The following is a 22,269-nucleotide window of genomic DNA, read 5'->3' as shown; positions in this document are numbered from 1 at the left end:
GCAATTTCACAAGCATTCTTCCACATTTTCTTCTTTAAATCAATATATTCATCACTTAGTTCATAACCAAACAAAATGTGCAATCATATATATGCATATATGAGCATGGCGAATTTTCAAGGTGTCCATAGCCATCCAAAACACAAACTTTTAACTAACATGCAAGAAGCATGAATCATGCTCAAGAATGCATCATGGCCAAGTATGACAATCATGCTCCTTTTCAACTTTAATCATGATAAAACAAAGAAAACTCAAAATCTTACTCATGAGTAGAAAATCCATCATTGCATGCATCATCATCAAGCTTCACACTTAGCATGCAATGGCTTTATCACTATAACAACTTTGGCCAAATACCATTTCCATGGCATACCAAAGATTTGAGCCATGGCTAACATGCACATCAAGTTAGCAACCAAAACATGCATGAAACTCCCAACACAACCCCATACATACCTTAATCTTGATGCAAATTTAGCCAAATCACCTTCTAGATCTCTTCTAAACAAAGGAAATGAAGCAAAAATCCTTCTTCCTCTTAGTATTTTCGGCCAAAAGATGAGAAAGGATGAACAAGTTTTTTGTTTTCTCCTCTTGGTTGCACTGCGGCAATGGGGGGAATGCTACTCTCTCACACATTTTTTTTCATTCTTTTCTCACCCATGCTTATTTGTTTATGATTTTCTCCTAATGCCCAACAAAACATGTTTCATGACATGTTTAACCCATATTCTTTGTCATGGCCGGCCATTACTTGTAAAAAGGGGGAATTTGACATGCAAGTCCATTATTTTGCATGCATGCTTTAATTAGTCATCACATATTTCCCTATCGTACTTTCAAAGTTTACTACTAAGTCCTTTCTTATAAATTAGCACCTAATTAATAAAAATCGAGACACGAAATATTTACGCATACCAATTCCACATTCAATAAGTACGGAATATAACACTTAATTATTCTTGTGACTCGGTTTCGTGGTCCCGAAACCACTCTCCGACTAGGGTCACATTCGGGGTGTCACAAAAAGAATTTTATATTATGAGATATTTCAATTTTTGTGAGACAGAGTTAGAATGATCTTGGAATCCCCTATTCTGACTTTGGAAAATCATTAACAATTGTACAAAAATAATTATGGGTTATAATTTATATCCTTAAAATCCTTAATGAGTCTATTTTCGAAAGAAAACATTATCCACATCTTTTACGAAGAGATAATTAATTTTTAGTTTAGAGCGGTCGGAACTGTCGGACAACAAAGCAGGGGTGACTTTAAAGAATAAGCTGTACTCATCGGCTAAACCAAAAATTCTAGAAATTTTATGGTAATAAGATATATGTGCCTAGGTTCAGGGGAAATTAGCAGAACTAAATTTGGAGTTTTTTAGCTCAAAATATAAATAATTTAGTGGTTGTGACTCGAGTAGACAGTTTGAGATGAACATGAATAAATAGTGGAACTATGTGCAATTATGATTGTATTATCTTGAGAACATATTGTGAAGATTTATAAAAGCATGTTAATTGATTACTTATCATTTACATACCTACTTACTAAGCGATAGTGATTACTCCCTTCCTTTCCTTTTTCCTATAGTGTCACAGATGCTAGCTTGAGTTAGAGGTCATTGGAGATTCTATCACACTAACAAGTTATTGATTGGTATAGTATTAACGATCTTCAAGTATTTTTAAGTCTATGGAATGTATATGGACTTGATTATGTGTATATGTTATTATGAGCTGGCCTAAAATGTTGGCCCTTAATATTTGATAGTTTATTTTGTATAAGGCCATTGAGGATCGCTAATATTAGTTAAGTTATATGTTTATGATGTTGTATTTTGTTGATGTGCAAGCTTCCATGACTTGGTTGAATGAGCGTGTGATGATTAATTATGGAAAGTGAAGCATGTGAATGGTTGTGTGAAGAACAGGACCTTGGACATAGGTGTATACTCCTATTTTCAAGAAATTTTCTAATGTTTTCCAAAGTTCAAGGTTTAGTCTCGGACCACTTCCAAAGTATGTATTGTGCCACGTAGGCCCGTATAAGGGACAATGTACATGTATTTAATTCATTTTAAATTTAATGAAATTTTGTGGCCTGATTTTCTGAAATTGTGTATGTTTAAGTCCAGTAATGCGTCGTATCCTATCCCGGCCTTAGGTATGGGTAAGAGGTGTTACAGGTTGTTTGATGGATGTGTTATGAGATGTAGGCTATATGCTAAAGGTATGGGTTGGATGGTTGCCTGCGGTTGATTATGTTAATGAGTGTGATGGATGGCATGTATATGTAATGTATGAAATATGAATAATGAGTATGGCAATAAATGTGGCATAATGATGAATAGATATGAAATTGGTGTGGAATGCCATATGAAGGCCTAATGGTTTAAGTATGTGATATGTTTACACTACCAAGTTATAAATTAACCATGTATGTGAATGCTTGAGTAACTAAAGGTGCCATGTTGCATGCCATGAAGATAGAGTAGGTAGGTGAGTGTTTAAGGGTGGCAAACGGCTTGGAAAATAGCCTAGAAATTGTCCACATGGTTAGACACACGGACATGTGTCTAGGCCGTGTATGATACACGATCTGCCCCATAGACATGTGATTCGGCCGTATGTCCCCTGCATCTTAATTAATACAAAATAGAATGCCTAGTAGTAAACACACGGGCAAAGACACGGCCGTGTTTCTCAGCTGTGTGGAGGACACGGCCTTAGGGCATGGGTGTGTATCCAAGCCATGTGAAGTCTGCACTTAAATTCGAGAATTTAATTCGTCACGCAGCCTAAGCACACGGGCATGTGCTATGGCCATGTAACCTCATTTTGCTGATGATGTCATAGTCAGAGAGTTACACGGGCTGAGGACACGGGCATGTCCCAAGCCACACGGGCGTGTGTGACCACATGGCCTACCCATACGGGCGTGTGACTCTCTAAAACAAAAAAAATTTCTAAGTGACAATTAGGTTCCGAAAGTTCTCAGTTTAGTCTCGAACTGCTTCTAATTGTATGTTTTGGGTTTCGTAGGCCATTATAAGGGACAATTTGCATGTGATTGAAAGGTTTTAGATTTAGACGAAATTTTATGGCTTGTTTTTGTATGTTTGGTTATATTTAAGTCCGGTAATGCCTTGTATCCTATCCCGGTGTCAGACACGGGTAAGGGGTGTTACAAGTACACTCAAGGTGTACAATTCAATAACCTGTCAATTCTTATTCAATAGTACCCAATATCGCATTACAGGATTACCAGTCCCGGCTAAATCCTTTATGTAACTTATGCTTAGAAGGGCTCAATTAGGATTATCAATCTAGGCCAAACCCTTATTGTAACATATGCTCGAGAGGGATTATATCAGGATTACTCGTCCGGGCTAAACCCTTTCTATAATGAGATTAATAGGATTACTCATCCGAGCTAAATCCCATCAGCAACAAATGTAAGACCTTATTCATTTTGGGAAAGCACATATAGTCATCGGAATTCAATATTCAAGTGGAGCTTAGCCCTTTTTCACTGTTCCAAACATGTATTCAATTCTTCATCACAGAAATCAAACAAGTGACATCAATATAAGTTACATTCCATACAACACAACATTCAATTTAACATATTTACATGCTTGATTAGGTTGCACGAACTTACGTCGACACTGATTCGCGTATGAAATCTACTAATCCGAAACCTTTTCTTTTCCTCGATCTAACCTCAAATTTGTGTTATTCGGATCTATATAAATAACTTTAATCATCAATTTCATACATTTCATATTCATTTGGACTTAATTACTTCCAAGGCAAAATTACCATTTTGCCCCTAACTTTTTCATAAATTCTAATTTCGTCCCTAGGCTCTGGAAATGAAATTTATGAAATTAACAACCTATTCCAAGCCTAACCAAAATTTCAATATAGAATTTTCAGCACATATTTTCTATAAATTTCAAAATTTTTCATCAATATTCATAACTTTACATTTTAGTCCCTAAATCATGTTTTTATCAAATATCACTTTGTAAAAGTTGTTTATCTATCAATAACCTTTCATTTTCTACCATAAATTTATAATTTTCAGCATATACATCCATGACCTAATTTCCATACTTTGATAATTCTTCAAATTTAAACCCCAAATAGATATATTAAGCTATCTCGGTTTCAAAAATATCAAAATTACTAAAAACGAGACAAGGAAACTTACCCAATTAAGCCATGAAAGGTTTTTCTCTCTCTCCTAGGGTTTCCATGTATTTTTGGGGAAGAAGATGAGAAAAATAAGATGATAGCTTTTATCATCTTTTTAATTAATTAAATTATTTCAAATTCCAATTTAGTCCTTGCCCTTTTTCTAAATTTCCATGGATGAGTCACCAAAATATCTACATATTTTTCTTTCATGGTCTAATTACCATATAAGGACCTCAAGTTTTGAATTTCATAGCTATTTAATTCTTCTAGCTAATAGAATTCAACTTTTGCTTTTTATGTGATTTAGTCCTTTCCCTAATTAAGCACATAATCGATAAAATTTTATTATCGGGATTTTCACATGACATTTCTAAAATAATACGGACCATGTAATAAAATAAAAATAAATTTTATTTTCGGATCGAATTTGTGGTCTTGAAACCACTGTTGTGATTTCACTGAAAAATGGGTTGTTACAGCGTCGTTACCGAGGAAAATATTTTTACAAATAATTTGATAAGTAGGAAAGTTAAAACCTATAGATATGATACTTAATTATTGTTTTTTTATTTTATTTTCTTTTCAGGTTGTTTATGACCCAAAGCTCTAGCACACTAATTGAACAATGCCCAAGTCTGGAGCAAATCATTATGCACAACCGTCAAGCGATGAACATCGATCCATCCGCCGTAATTAGTTTACCCCGAGAAAATCTATTATTTGAAGATCAACGAGAGTAACAAGGAAATAACCGAGAACAAGTCCCAATAGAGCAAAGGACATTGAACGAGTATGCCCTACCTACACTAGATGCGGTGCGAGGAAGCATTGAAAGGCCGATGATTAACGCCAATATTTTTTAGATAAAGATGACCATGATCTAGATAATCTAAAACACGTTGCAATTCAAGGGACACATGGTGGAAGAACCAAACCAACACTTGAAGCGGTTCCTGCAATTGTGTGACACCTTTAAGTATGACAGAGTATTAGATGATGTCGTTCGTCTTCAGTTATTCCCATTCTCCTTATGTGATAACGTGACTGATTAGCTAGACTCCCTAAAGGCAGGTTCCATTAGCATGAGGAGCAATGTAGCAGAGAAATTTCTCTACAAATTTTTTTCGGTTAGTTGAACCATTCAACTTAGGTGGCAAAATCGTTAACTTTAAACAATATGAAGGTGAATCCCTATACAAGGCGTGAGAACGTTTCAAGATGATGTTAAGAAAATTCCCACACAACAGATTGTAAGCATGGCTCCAAATCCAAATATTTTATAACGATGTTGACGGACACATTAAATTTAGCCTAAATGGAGTTGTCAAAGGATCTCTCATGTTCCATATGTACAAACGAGCTTATAAAATCATAGAAAATATGACTGTGAAGTCGTACATGTGGCCAAATAAGAGATTTATGTACAAATCAAAGCCTTCAATGGCTAAACCAATAAATGAAGAGAACGATGATGATTGATTCCAATGAATCTTAGAGAAGTTTAACCGTTTGGAGACACCTTTCGAGCCGATGAAAATTGAGCTACATTTGAAGAACCAATCAAAAGCTGTATTTTCAATAAGGGTTGAGACCCTGATTCAAATACCTACAACCTCAGTTTGAGGGATCACCCGAACTTCAAATTGGGAGGTAACAAAAGAGGGGCGAATCAAGCACAAACTCGACAAATTTCTCCTTATCAACCTCCAGCAATGCAACAAAGATACATGCGCAATGACTATGTTGCATGTGGTCAAAGATTCGATCGACTAGAGAAGGAGATGCATACAATGAATACGGATATTCAACAAGTTCAAGCTATATGTGGATGACTCGAATCTCAAATGGACAGCTCTGCGAAAAAATGAGTTAGTTATTGACAATGTTTCAAAAGTAAAATAGTCCAAGTCTCCCTAGTAATAAGGAGAACAACCCTCAAAGAAATGGGAATGAGCACGTAAAGGCAATTTTGTTATGATCGGGCAAATAATTAAAGCCACCAAGTAATCCCATCCATAAAGAAGATGAGGTTCGCGAAGAGGTCCATGAACCCGTAGAGGAAGAAGACAAGCATAATAAGCCGACTGAGGAAATAGTTGAATCGGTGCTTGATCTGGTAATCTCAATTCAAAGTACAACGAAGGTACCATTCCCGACAAGACTAAAGGATAAGAAAATGAAGAAGAGGTGGATTTGGTAAGCTTTCTAAATTTATTTAAGTCCTTTAATGTTAATTTGCTACTCTTAGAGCTAATCGAAGAAATTCCAAAATATGCTAAGTACTTAAAGGAAATCATGAAACAACATAAAAAATGAAAAAGAGCAAGCAAATTGACTTGACATCACGCGTAGCGCGTTAATCATTAAAAAGATACCCTTGAAGTTAAAAGATCCAGGTAGTTTCATGATTCCAATAGAGATAGGGGATCGACACTTTAGCAAGGCCCTTTGTAATTTAGGGGCTAGCATAAACTTATTTCCCTTATCGATCTATTGGAAACTGAGACTCAGGATCTTAAAAATACTTTGATAACGCTACAACTTGCATATATATCCTTGGTGCACCCGAAAGGAATACTCGAGAATGTATTGGTTAAGGTATGGGGATGTACAATCCCCGTCAATTTTGCAGTCCATGACTTTGAGGAAGATTAGGAATTCCCCATTCTATTCGGTAGGGAATTTCTTACCACTTCTAAATTGATAATCGATCTCGATCGAAATAAACATATTATAAAAATCAATGATGAAATAGAAGTGTTTAAATGTGGTCGAAATTCCCAAAGTGAGGAATTGTAACACTCCTTACCCGTATCTAATGCCGGAATAGGGTACAAGGCATTACAGGACTTATACACATGCAAACATACAAAATTGAGACGTAAATTTCCATCCAAATTTAAAACTTTTCATAAACATTCATTTCGTCCCTATAACGAACCTAAGAGGCCTAAAACATGCATTGAAAGTGGTTCGGGACTAAGTTAAGAACTTTGGAAAATTTCACAACACTTACAAAATTTTTCATGTTTTAAGAGCCACACGCCCGTGTGGCTTGGGACATGTGCGTGTGGGCAGGCCGTGTGGTCATACACGCCCGTACCCCTAACCCGTGTAACTCTCTGTTTCTCACCTAAGAACAAATTGAAGACAAATAGCCAAGTCACACGCCTATGGGCCGTGTGGTTGATTTAAATTTCATAATTTTTTATACAATAGGTGTAGACTTCACACGCCCAAGGCACACGCCTAGGGCACACGCCCGTGCCTGAGGCCGTGTCATCCACATGGCTGAGACAAACTCTCGTGTCTCTGCCCTTGTGCTCAATTCTAAGCATTCTGTTTTCTAACAATTAAGGTGCAGGGGACACACGGTTGGATCACACGCCCATGGGGCATGCCGTGTGTCACACACGACCTAGACACACGCCCGTGTGTCTACCCGTGTGGACAAAATCAAGGCTACTTACCAAGCCATTTTGTCACCCTTCCATGCACACACCTACACAAAAAATATAACACTAATCCAAACACTTATTTTCAACCAATTTAGCCACAATCAACACATCCACACATCATTCACATACTACCATTTACCGCATACGAACATCACATACTTATCAACTTCAATCATGCAAACTTCCACATCCATGAAAAGATCATCATATGCATATATATACTTAACCAATATTAGCCAATTTCATATGGCCATTTACAAAATGAATTATCAACCAATATAAGCCAACACATTTGGCCAAATCAATTATGACACATAACAAAATGACCGAGTCCCTATACATGCCATAACTCAAAATATTGAAATCATTTGCACCCAAAATATTAAGTTGATAGTGTGACTAGATCTCCGACAATCTTCGATCCCTGAGCTGGCTCGATGACACTATAAGGCAAGGGAAAAGAAAAGGGGAGTAAGTTATATAACTTAGAAAGTTCCCATGCAAATAATAGCCATCATAAACCAACATTTAACATACAATTAACATGGTGATAATTGGCATAAATATTATTAAGATCTTATAATCGTAACTTACTCAATCATAACCTTACTGAGGGTTCATCACATAACGAGCTCATCACGTATGAGTTTTATGTACATACTTGATTCATCTCAAATTGGATTTACACACAATTCATCTTTGACATACTAATTAAATTACTCGTTGAACAACTTAGGATACTAAAGGATACTCAAGAGTTCTGTACACACGGTACCATACCAATGCCATATCCTAGATATGGTTTTACATGTAATCTCATATCGATGCCAATAGCCTAGCTATGTCTTACACAAAATCTCACATCGATGCCATATCCCAGATATGGTCTTACATGAAGTCTCATATTGATGTCATATTCCAGATATGGCTTTACACATAGTCTCAGTAGCCCTAACATCATGACATCTGTATCCTATCTATTTCTAGGGTTCAATCAGGATTTCACTCTTGTCGTAACTTTATCGAATATGTCCATGAGTCAATCACAATTCGTACAATAATAAAGCATTTAAAACATAATTAAAACAATGCATTATTTACATAAGAACTTACCTCGGTACAAAAATAGTAGGAAATGGACCTAATCGTCAAATACTTTATTTTTCCCCTAATATAGGTCTGAACCTCGTTTCTCTTGATCTATAATAGCAAATTTAACTCATTTATTAATCACATTACTCAATTCAGTCCAAAGCTTACATTATGACAAAATTACATTTTTGCCCCTAAATTTTGACATATTTACATTTTAATCCCTAGGCTCGTAAAATGAAATCTATTCAATTTCATCAAGACCCAAGCCTAGCTGAACCTCTTTCATGCTTATAACAACTCATATTTTCCATTTAATCACACTTTTATACACATTTTGAAATCTTTTTACAAATAGGTCATTTTGACATTTTCATAAAAAATCACCTAGCAAAAGTTGTTTATCTAAAACATAAAACTTGCATAATCTACCATTAGACATCAAAATACACAAATATCTAACATGGGTCAAACCCTAGACCTCAATCATCTCTTAAATTAATGGTAGAAATAGATAGATCGGGTGATAACAACTTAAAAAATGTAAAGAACATTAAAAATAAGGCAAGAACAGACTTACAATTGAGCTTGAAAAGTGGCCAAACCCTAGCTATATCTCCTTTGCAAGTTTCGGCCAAGCATGAAGAAGGTAGACTAAATTCTGGCTTGATTTTTGGTTTTTAATTCATTTAATTACCAAATGACCAAAATGCCCTGTTCTCAAAACACTAAAATTCTCTTATCTCATGTCCATTTAAGTAAAATGGTCTAATTACCATCTAAGGACCTTTAATTTAAAATTTCATAACAATTAGATACCTCTAGCTTGTAGAACTCAACCTTTGCACTATTTACAATTTAGTATGCTCAAACGTCAAAATTTTCGAACAAGATTTTCACGAAATCATTCCGTAGAACTATAGACCATGTTCAAACTCTTTACATCAGATTCGTGGTCCCAAAACAACTGTTCCAACTAGGTCCAAAATCGGGCTGTTACAACTCTCCCCCCTTTAGGGATTTTCGTCCCGTAAAATCTTACCAAAAAATAGGTTTGGGTACTGTTTTCTCATAGCCTCCTCGGGTTCCCATGTAGCCTCTTCAACCCCATGTTGTTGCCACAACACTTTCACTAGGGCTATACTCTTATTTCTCAACTGTTTAACTTCCCGAGCTAAAATCTTGATCGGTTCTTCACCATACGTCATATCCGATCAAATCTCAATCTTTGATGGAGAAATCACATGTTAAGGATTGGAACGATATCTTCGCAACATTGACACATGAAAAACATTATGAATCCTTTCCAACTCTGTTGGTAAACCTAACTGGTATGCCACTGGCCCTATTCTTTCGGTAACCTCATATGGCCCAATGAAACGTGGACTCAACTTGATTTTGCGGCCAAATCTTAGAATCTTCTTCCACGGAGATACTTTCAAAAATACTTTATCACCAACCTAAAACTCAATCTCTTTTCTTTTCAAATCCGCATACAACATTTGTCAATCTGAAACTGTTTTCAAGCAATCACAGATTACCTTTACTTTTTTCTTTGGTTTCCTTCACCAAGTCAACCCTGTGAATCTGTTTCTCACTAAGCTCCGTCCAGTATAACAGTGTTCGACACTTGCGGCCGTACAATGCCTCATAAGGTGCCATTTTTATTCTCAACTGAAAACTGTTGTTATAGGCAAACTCAACTAACGGTAGATATTTTTCCCAACAAGCTTCGAATTCTAGAACAAAACATTGGAAATATCTTCAAGTACTTGAATCATTCATTCAGACTAACTGTTAGTTTGCGAATGAAATGTGGTACTAAAGTTCAAGTTTATAACCAAAGCCTCTTGTAACTTCTTCCAAAATCTCGAAGTGAACCTTGAATTTCTATCCGAAATAATGACATAAGCACTCCGTGCAATCTCACAATCTCTGAAATGTACAATTCGACTAACTTAGCAAGTGAGTAGTCAGTACGTACTGGCATAAAATGAGCCGATTTCGTCAATCAACAACGACCCAGACAACATCTTTCTTTTTTGGAGTCAAAGGAAAACTAGTTACGAAGTCCATAGTAATCCTATCCCACTTCTACTCAAGTACCATCACTAGTTGAAGTAAACCTGAAGGCACTTGGTGTTTAGCTTTCACTTGTTGACAAATCAAACACTTCAAAACAAACTCTGAAATATCTCGTTTCATACATGACCACCCATACAATTTCTTCAAATCATTAAACATTTTTGTACTACCTAGATGTACAGATAAACAACCATTATGTGTTTCATGAAGAATTTTCTGAATAAGTTCATCATTTTTTGGTACACAAATTTTTCCTCGGAACATCAAACAATCTTCGGATCCAATATAAAAATCTGAGTCACTATCTGATTCACAATGAACTCTTTTGGCTTGCAAATCACTGTCACATTTCTGAGCTACACAAATTTGTTCAAGAAGCAACTGTCTAGCCTAAACTCAACTATGATCGAGCCGTTATCGGACAAAGTCAACCATGTGTTCATCGCTCTCAAAGCAAACGAAGTCTTTCTACTCAATGCATCGGCGACTACATTTGCCTTACCTGGGTGGTAACCAATTACTAGCTCATAATCCTTCAGTAACTTAAGCCATCTCCATTGCCGCAAGTTCAAATCTTTCTGAGTCATCAAGTATTTTAAACTCTTATGATCAATAAAGATATGGCATTTCTCATCGTACAAATGATGTCTCCAAATTTTTAGAGCAAACACAATGGCGGCTAATTCCAAATCATACGTCAGATAATTCTTCTCATGCGGTTTCAACTGTCTTGAGGAATAAACTATCACTTTTCCCTCTTGCATCAACACACATCCTAATCCATTCAGTGACGCGTCACTATAAATTACGAATCCTTTTCTTGGTTTAGGTTGTACTAAAACTGGCGCTTCAGTTAATAATGCTTTCAACTTCTCGAAGCTTTGCTGTCATTTTTCAGACCATTCAAACTTAACATATTTTTTGCAACAGCTTCGTCATACGAGTAGCGATCATCGAAAATCCTTTGATGAAACATCAATAATATCCAGCTAAGCCCAAAAACCTTCTAACTTCAAATACATTTCTCGGCAGTTTTCAATCAACAATTGCTGAAATCTTACTTGAATCAACTCGAATATCATCACCTGAAACAATATGTCCTAAAAATTTGAATTTTCAGAGCCAAAACTCACTTTTACTGAATTTAGCAAACAACTGCTTATCTCTTAAAGTCTGCAATACAGTTCTCAAGTGCTCGGCATGCTCAGACTCGTCTCGAGAATAAATTAGAATGTCATCGATAAACACAACCACAAACTTGTCCAAATACAGTCGGAAAATTCAAGTCATCAAGTCCATAAAGACAGCAGGTGCATTTGTTAATCCAAAAGGCATAACAGGGAATTCATAGTGTCCAAACCTTGTTCTGAAAGCAGTTTTCGGTACATCCGACTCTTTAACTCTCAACTGGTAGTAGCTAGATCTCAAATCAGTTTTCGAGAATACTGTTGCCCCTTTCAACTGATCAAACAAGTAATCAATCATCGGTAAAGGATACTTATTCTTTATGGTCACCTTGTTTAGTTGTCGGTAGTCGATACAAAGCCTCATGGATCCGTCTTTCTTCTTTACAAATAATACGTGAGCATCCCAGGGAGAAAAACTTGGTCTCGCAAAACCCTTATCCGTCAACTCTTGCAACTAAGCTTTTAATTCTTTCAATTCAATTGAGGCCATCCTATACAAAGCAATAGATATCGGTGAGGTCACTGGTACTACTCAATACCAAACTCGACTTCTCTAACTAGTGGTAACACAGACAACTCTTCTAGGAACACATCCAGATATTCACAAACTATTGGCGCTAATTCAATTTTCAATTGGACATTTTTGTATTCAACACATAACAAAGATATGCTTCACAGCCTTTTCTTACATATCTTTGGGCAGACACCGAAGAAATCACAACCGGTAACTCACCTGACTCATCTAAATCAATCCACCATTTTCACATTTCAATTCAATAATCTTTCTTTTACAGTTCACTATAGTATCATGAAGTGTTAACCAATCCATATCCAAAATAACATCAAATTCATCAAATGGAAACAATATTAAATAATCCTAAAAATAGTGACATCGAATCATCAAGGGACAATTCTTGCAAACTCTATCAACTAACACATGTTTTCCTAAAGGGTTTGACACTCTAATCACAAACTCAGTAAACTCAACAAGCAAGCACTTACTAGCCAGAAATTTTACACAAACATAATAATGGGTCGATCTAGGATCAATCAATGCAACTACATTAGTATTATAGAGAGAAAAAGTACCAGTGATAACATCGGGAGATGCTGCTTCTTCGCGAGCATGGATGGCATAGGCTCTAGCAGGTGCTTGAGCTTCAGATCTCACAACTGTATCCTTTGTCACACTTTTACTACTAGCTCTATTTCTGGTATTTCTCAGTGGCCGACCCCTATTCGTAGAATTACTCGGCCTCCTGCTCTGAAATTTTTCTTTCTTAGCCATTTCAGGGCAATCTCGGATAAAATGCTCCTAAGAACCACACTTGAAACAAGCTCAGTCATTCATTCTACACTCACCTGGATGACGTTTGCTACAATGCTAACATTCAGGTTTGTTAGGCCCCACATTACCGACACTTGCCATTGAAGTGGCTTGAGATTTAAAACTCAAGTGTTGTTTCATGCGATCTCTGTGGGAATACCCAGCTGATACATTCAAATGGGAATACATTTCTTTAGATTTATTCGAATGAGATGGAAATGACTTACTCATCAGTCTTTTCCTCAAATCTTTAGCTTCGTAATCAGCTTGCCTCTTCTCCTTATTCAACTCTTTAGCCTTACAGGCTCACTCGACCAATACCACAAATCCTTTCAGTTCTAAGATCCCAACTAACGCATGAATATCCTCATTCAATCCATTCTCAAACCTCTTGCACATAATAGCCATGGTGGAAACACACTCTCGAGCGTATTTACTAAGCCTGACAAATTCTCACTCATATTCGGTCGCTGACATATGACCCTATTTCAGCTCAAGAAATTCCTTACGTTTCTGATTGATAAACCACTGACTAATATATTTCTTTCAAAACTCCTCTTGAAATAATTCCCATGAAACCCTCTCTCTTGGTACCACCGATACTAGTATATTCCATCAGTGATATGCAGAATCTCTCAGAAGTGAGATGGCACACCTTAAACACTCATCTGGCGTGCAAGACAGCTCATCAAATACTCTGATGGAGTTTTCAAGCCAAACCTCAGCTCACTCAAGATCATCATCATCCTCAACCCTATGCTTTCAAATCTTATTAACCAAGGGCTTATTCATTCTTACAACTTCCATAACTTGTGGAGCTACGGGAACCGATCGAGGAATAGGTGGGGGTGGAGGAGGTTGGGCATTCGGATTTGTTTGAACAAATTCTGTATACCACTCATTCATCATTTGGAGAAAGGTTTTCCTACCCCTTCTCCTTGACTAATCATTGGGGGTCTACTATCAAACGGCGCTGCCCCTTGAGTGGGAGCCAATGCATTACTTTCAACGTCATAAACCTCAGATCGATTGGGATCCATTTACTATTATGAAAACACAATTCAAACTTGTCAGGAGTCATCACACTATCTTAATTCAATTACGGCATGTATAGCTAGACTCTTACACACGCTACATTAGTCCGAGAATCAACTAAACTATAGCTCTGGTACCATTAAATGTAACACCCCTTGCCTATATCCAACACCAAAATAAGGTACAAGGCATTATCGGACTTATACACATGCAAACATACAAAACCTAGACATAAATTTCCATCCAAATTTAAAACTTTTCATAAACATTCATATCGTCCCTATAACGAACCTAAGAGGCCCAAAACATGCATTGAAAGCAGTTCGGGACAAAATCGAGAACTTCAGAAAATTTCACAACACTTAGAAAATTTTTCATGTTTTAAGAGCCACATGCCCGTGTGGACAGGCCATGTGGTCACACACGCCCGTGTCTCTAACCTGTGTAATTCTCTGTTTGTCACCCAAGAACAAATTGAAGACACATGGCCAAGTCACACGCCCGTATGCTGGGCCGTGTGGTTGATTTAATTTTCATAATTTTTCATAAAATAGGTGCAGGTTTCACATGCCCAGGGCACACGCCCATGCCTGAGGCCGTGTCATCCACACGGCTAAGACACACACCCGTGTGCTCTTTCCTGAGCATTCTATTTTGCAACAATTAAGGTGCAGGGGACACATGGTTTGATCACACACCCGTGTCTCTACACGTGTGGACAAAAACAAGGCTACTTGCCAAGACATTTTGTCACCCTTCCAAGCACACACCTACACAACAAAATATAACACTAATCCAAATAATAATATTCAACCAATTCAACCAAAATCAACACATCCATACATCATTCACGTGCTATCATTTACCACATACAAACATCACATACTTATCGACTTCAATCATCCATGAAAACATCATCATATGCATATATACACTTAACCAATATTAGCCAATTTCATATGGCCACTTACAAAATGAATTATCAACCAATATAAGCCAACACATTCGGCCAAATCTATTATGACATATAACAAAATGACCGAGTCCCTATACATGCCATAACTCAAAATATTGAAATCATTGGCACCCAAAATATTAAGTTGATAGTGTGACTAGATCTCTGACAATCTCTGATCTCCGAGCTGACTTGATGACACTATAAGATAAGGGAAAAGAAAAGGGGAGTAAGCTATATAACTTAATAAGTTCCCATACAAATAATAGGCATCATAAACTAACATTTAACATACAATTAACATGGTGATAATTGGCATAAATATTATTCAGATCTTATAATCATAACTTACTCAATCATAACCTTACCGAGTGTTCATCACATAACAAGCTCATCACGCATGAATTTTTCATACATACCTGAGTCATCTCGAATTGGATTTACACACAATTCATCTTTGACATACTCATTAAATTACCTGTTGAACCACTTGGAATACTAAAGGATTCTCGAGAGTTCCGTACATATGGTACCTTACTAATGCCATATCCCAGATATGGTCTTACATGTAATCTCGTATCGATGCCAATAGCACAGCTACGGTCTTACACGAAATCTCACATTGATGCCATATCATAGATATGGTCTCGTATTGATGCCATATCCCAGATATGGTCTTACACATAGTCTTAGTAACCCTAATGTCATGACATTTGTATCCTTTCTATTCCTAAGGTTCAATCGGGATTTCACTTTTGTCGTAACTTTATCAAATACGTCCATGAGTCAATCACAATTCATACAATAATAAAGCATTTAAAATATAATTAAAACAATGTATTATTTACATAAGAACTTACCTTAGTACAAAAATAGTAGGAAATGGACCTAATCGCCAAATACTTTGTTTTTCCCTTGGTCTAGGTTCGAACCTCGTTTCTCTTGATCTATAATACCAAATTTAACTCATTTATTAATCACATTACTCTATGTAGTCCAAAACTTATATTATGATAAAATTATATTTTTGCCCCTAAACTTTAACATATTTACATTTTAGTCCCTAGGCTCGTAAAATAAAATCTATTCAATTTCATCAAGACCTAAGCCTAGCTGAACCTCTTTCATGTTTATAACAGCTCACATTTTCCATTTCATCACATTTTTATTGTAACAGTCCGATTTAGACCCTAGTTGGAATAGTAGTTTCGGGACCACATATCCGAGTTAAATATTATTCTCCATGTTCATGATGTGTGAATTATCATGTGTGAAAGTTTTGAATGAAAATTTAATCGTTTGTAAGTCAGGCTCAAGCACAGCCAAGGCACACGGGCGTGTCTTGTGGCCATGTGGAGAAGTCAGTATGTATGCCTTGTTTCGTCACGGCTTAGACACACGAGTGTGTCTAGGGCCGTGTGAGGCATACAGCCTGTTCACACGAGCTTGTGACCTTTTAAAAATTGAAAATTTTTCTAAGTTCTGAAACTTCCTGATGTTATCAAATTAGTCTTAAATGTATGATTTAAACCTCGTATGACTGTTTAAAGTTTGTGTTAAATATGTATGATCTATATTTTATTGAATTGGGATGATTTTTGTTCTGTGGTTGTTCGGATTTGAGTTGTGAGTCCGGTAATGCCTCTTAAGCTATTCCGGTGACAGTTACGAGTTAGGTGTGTTACATTTATACACATTTTGAAATCTTTTTACAAATAGGTCCTTTGGATATTTTCATCAAAAACCACTTAGCAAAAGTTATTTATCTAACATAAAACTTGCATAATCTACCATTAGACATCAAAATACACAAATATCTAACATGGGTCAAACCCTAGACCTCAATCATGTAACACCTTGAATTTGGGCTTAGAAGTTTTGGGCCTTGAGCATGGGAGCGGTTGAAGGCAGCTTATAATAATTTGTTGTGCATGTAAATTTCGTTAATGAAGGCTTGTTTTAGTGGTTAAGTGTACTGAGAAGTGTTGGAGAAATCCTGGATTCAAATCTGGACTCTAGTAAAAATTTTGGTTTAAGGTGAATCAAACCCTGGGTGTAGTAGGTAGGCCTTAAGAATATTGGTAGGGAAATTGTGCCACAAAAAGCCTTGTGGTCTAGTGGCAAAGTAGTGTCACATAAGAGGCAAGAAGGTGGCATCATAGAGTTGGCAAGGAGGTCTAGGGTTCGAAACTCATGGCAATCAAAGAGCATTTATTTTGCTAACAAGGGGCGGCAAGAGTTGGTGTTGAATTTAAACTCTGATGATGGAGGGATCCCACATCGAGAAGCTAACATAAGAGTGGATGCGAAGCTGGCTTTAAATAGAGAGAACCATAAGGAGAGTAAAGGTACCTTTCTTCGCTGATCCTTTTCACTTTATGGTGTGCTCATTTGGGTTGGGCGTCGGCTAAGAGTGCTCGGAGCGCGGATTAACTCCAGTCTCCTATCAGGTGTGTATTTCTCACTACTCTAGCTGTAGGATGGCTACTTCGGGCCGCGATGGACCGAAAATGGCCATGTGGGCCCAATGGATAAGTTGTTTGATTGTGTAGTAAATATTGGACTAGACTAGGTGAATCTCATATCTGTGGCTAGAGTTGGGCTAAAAGGGCCACACGAGAGTGTGGGCTCATTTGGGCCGAGAAAGGCTTTAGGCCCATTCGTATTGTTATCCCTGTTTAGAATACTTTAGTTTACCAAATTACTGAAATACCCCCAGTTGTAAAATTACCAAAGTACCCTCGGTTTATAAAATTACCCAAATATCCTCGATTTGTAAAATTACCGAAATACCCTCAGTTTGCAAAATTACTGAAATACCCTCGACATGTAAAATTATCAAAGTACCCTCGAATTAAAAAATTACTGTTTTACCCTCGATTTACAGAATTACTATTTTACCCTCGATTTACAAAATTATCGTTTTACCCTTAATTTACAAAATTATTGTTTTACCTCGATTCTGAAATTCTTGTTTTACCCTCGATTCTGAATTCTTGTTTTACCCTCGATTCTGAAATTCTTGTTTTACCCTTGTTTTACAGAGTTACTATTTTACCCTTGATTTACAAAATTACTATTTTACCCTCGATTTACAAAATTACCGTTTTACCCTCGAATAATAGAATTACTGTTTTACCCTTGATTTACAAAATTATTATTTTAGCCTCTATTTAAAGAATTACAGTTTTACCCTTGATTTACAAAATTACCGTTTTACCCTCGATTTACAAAATTATCGTTTTACCCTCGATTGATAGAATTACTGTTTTACCCTCGATTTACAGAATTACTATTTTACCCTCGATTTACAAAATTACCGTTTTACCCTCAATTTAAAAAATTATCGTTTTACCCTCGATTTATAAAATTACCGTTTTACCCTTAGGGTGTTAAATGATTGTTTTGCCCTTGTGGGCAAGTGACTGACTTGGACTGCATGGTTGACGGATTTGATTGTGAATATATGTTGGTGATATGAATGACTTGACTGTGACTGTTTGATTCAAGTATGGGCATGATATTCTGATTCTGTATGTTGTATGCCATGACATGTATATCTATTGTATGGGACACGGGTTTATATTGATGGAGGAAGTGTTATGGCAGCCTCGCTGCAATTTGGTGGCTTCGCCACATATATCTGTTCTGGTGACTTTGTCACAATATCTGCGACCTCATTTGCAATCTGAGTGGTCATACATATATATATCTATTCTGGTGGCCTAGCCACAATATCTATATATGGTGACTTCGTCACAATATCTGGCAGCCTCGATGCAATTTTTATGGTGGGTAGCGGTTGGGTGGGTCGAGTAGTCACCCCACATAGTGTAAGGTTGGTACGGGGGTGTATATGGCTGGATTGGGTTGGGATTGCAGTCACATTCCGATTTTGATTCTATTACCTGATACTTATTCTGATTCTAATTCTGTCACCTAATTCTGATTCTGATTTTGATTCTGTCACCTGATTCTGATTCTGATTCTCATTTTGATTCTAGTTCTGATAATGTTTCTTATTCTGTAATGGGCTAAGGCCCATCTGGTACTGTCTGTTATAGTGGGCTAAGGCCCAATTGATAATGAAACTGTAAGTAAGGCTGGGGCCAGATTTTTAATTCTTTTATATGACTGACTGTTCCTTTTACAGTAGGCGATTTCACATTGAGTTTTCGTAAACTCACCCTGTTTATTAACCTTTCAAGTAATTTCCAGTCTTAGACGGATCGGAGCTGCGAGAGGCTCGGAGGAATCAACACACACTGTTTATTTTATAGTTTTTATTATTACTTTTAAATGTTTTATGTGGGTTGTAGTAAAGCCGTTGTAATTTTCTAGATTTCAAATTTGGAATTTTATTTATTGTCTTTATAATTGCTAGTATTAGAACACGGTTTTCTAAAGTAACTACTGTTGTTCAAAACATCACGTATCCGTAATTGTTTTTAAATTAAGCTTTCACAACTACCAAGATTTTTACAAAGTTGTTAAGAATGTTATTTAGCTGAGGTTTTCTAACAAGGTTTAAAAAGGGTTTAAGTTTTTAATTATTAAGAAGGGTTTTTAATGGAAACATGGTTTTCGAAAAACACTTCAATGTGACACGGCAGATTCGAGCCAAACTTAACGTCTAGGCCGGGTTTGAGGTGTTACATTTAGTGGTATCAAAGCCAAGTTACAACAACTCGGCTGTGGATTGGGCTTTCAAAGGTTGAATTTTAGAAAATTATTTTCAACTACGTGGTCTGTTTGAAGTATTTCTTTTAAAAAGTGTGGCACACCGTGTCTCCGGCGCCGAATCCATAAGTCTTCTGAATATTTTTGTCTGTTTAGAAATTGAAATACTGTGGATTCCTTAGATATTGGTCTGAATTTAAATTTGGTATTTATTTTATGTGGATGTGATGTTTGGATATAGAAATTGTATATATGTGTGATAGATATGTATGCCTTGGTGAATAAGTGTTGTATGTATGAGATGTTTCAAGTTCTAGTTGAAGTGTGATAGTGATAGTAGAATCGAGTGCAGTGATGGCGTAGTGGGGTAGATGTTACACGACCACCTGTTAGATGGAAATTTGGGACGAAATTTCTTTAAGGAAAGTAGAGTTGTAACACCACAATTTGGGCTAGAAGTTTTGGGCCTTGAGCATGGGAGCGATTGAAGGCGACTTATAATATTTTGTTGTGCATGTAAATTTCGTTAATGAAGGCTTGTTTTAGTGGTTAAGTGTACTGAGAAGTGTTGGAGAAGTCCTGGGTTCAAATCTGAACTCTAGCAAAAATTTTGGTTTAAGGTGAATCAAACCCTAGGTGTAGTAGGTAGGCCTTAAGAATATTGGTGGGGAAATTGTGCCGCAAAAAGCCTTAGGGTCTAGTGGCAAAGTAGCGCCACATAAGAGGCAGGAAGGTGGCGTCATAGAGTTGGCAAGGAGGTCTAGGGTTCGAAACTCATGGCAATCAAAGAGCATTTATTTTGCTAACAAGGGGTGGCAAGAGTTGGTGTTGAATTTAAACTCTGATGATGGAGGGATCCCACATCGAGAAGCTAACATAAGAGTGGATCTGGTGGCTTTAAATAGAGAGAACCATGAGGGAGTAAAAGTACCTTTCTTGGTGATCCTTTCGCTTTATGGCGTGCTCGTTTGGGTTGGGCATCGGCTAAGAGTGCTCGGGCGGATTAACTCCAGTCTCCTATCGGTGTGTATTTCTCACTACTCTAGTCAGTAGGATGGCTACTTGAGCATGATGGGCGAAAGGGGCTATATGGGCCCAATGGGCCTCTGAGCCCAATTGGATAAGTTGTTTGATTGTGTAATAAATATTGGACTAGGCTAGGTGAATCTCATATCGTGGTTAGATTTGGGCTAAAAGGGCCACACGCAGCGTGTGGGCCCATTTAAGCGAGAAGGGCTTTAGGCCCATTCGTATTGTTATCCTGTTTAGAATACTTTAGTTTACTAAATTCTGAAATAGCCCCAGTTGTAAAATTACCAAAGTACCCCCGGTTTATAAAATTACCCAAATATTCTCGATTTGTAAAATTACCGAAATACCTTCAGTTTGCAAAATTACTGAAATACCTTCGACATGTAAAATTATCAAAGTACCCTCGAATTACAAAATTATTGTTTTACCCTCGATTTACAGAAGTACTGTTTTACCCTCGATTTAAAAAATTACCGTTTTACCCTCGATTTACAAAATTACCATTTTACCCTTGATTTACAGAATTACTATTTTACCCTCGATTTACAGAGTTACTATTTTACCCTCGATTTACAGAATTACTGTTTTACTCTCGATTTATAGAATTATCGTTTTACCCTCGATTGACAGAATTACTGTTTTAGCCTCGATTTACAGAATTACTATTTTACCCTCAATTTACATAATTACTATTTTACCCTCAATTTATAGAATTACCGTTTTACTCTCGATTTACAAAATTAGTGTTTTACCCTCGATTTACAAAATTACCATTTTACCCTCGATTGACAGAATTACTATTTTACCCTCGATTTACAAAATTACTATTTTACCTCGATTTAAAAAATTACCGTTTTACCCTCGATTTACAGAATTACCATTTTACCCTTAGGGTGTTAAATGATTGTTTTGCCCTTGTGGGCAAGTGGTGACTTGGATTTGTGTGGTTGTGGTTTGATTGTGAATATATGTTGGTGATATGAATGACTTGAGTGTGACTGTTTGATTCAAGTATGGGCATGATATTCTGATTTTGTATGTTGTATGCCGTGACATGTATATCTGTTACATGGGACATGGGTCTATGTTGATGGAAGAAGCGTTCTGGCAGCCTCGCTGCAATCTGGTGGCCTCGCCACATATAACTGTTTTGGTGACTTCGTCACAATATCTGGCAGCCTAGCTGGAATCTGGTGGCTTCGC

General features: G+C 36.8%; 1 non-coding gene across 1 annotated transcript; it reads right to left on the bottom strand.

Moving 5' to 3' along the window:
* Nucleotides 1-5,358: 5,358 nt before the first annotated feature.
* Nucleotides 5,359-5,465, bottom strand: LOC128282797 (small nucleolar RNA R71). Its single transcript, XR_008273150.1, has one exon. It is a non-coding gene; the product is annotated as a small nucleolar RNA R71 (small nucleolar RNA).
* Nucleotides 5,466-22,269: the final 16,804 nt, after the last annotated feature.

This window comes from Gossypium arboreum, chromosome 10 (genome assembly GCF_025698485.1).
Source record: "Gossypium arboreum isolate Shixiya-1 chromosome 10, ASM2569848v2, whole genome shotgun sequence".
Taxonomy (NCBI): Eukaryota; Viridiplantae; Streptophyta; class Magnoliopsida; order Malvales; family Malvaceae; genus Gossypium; species Gossypium arboreum.
Note: the sequence above shows the minus strand (reverse complement) of the source record. Positions and strands in the feature narration are given on the sequence as shown.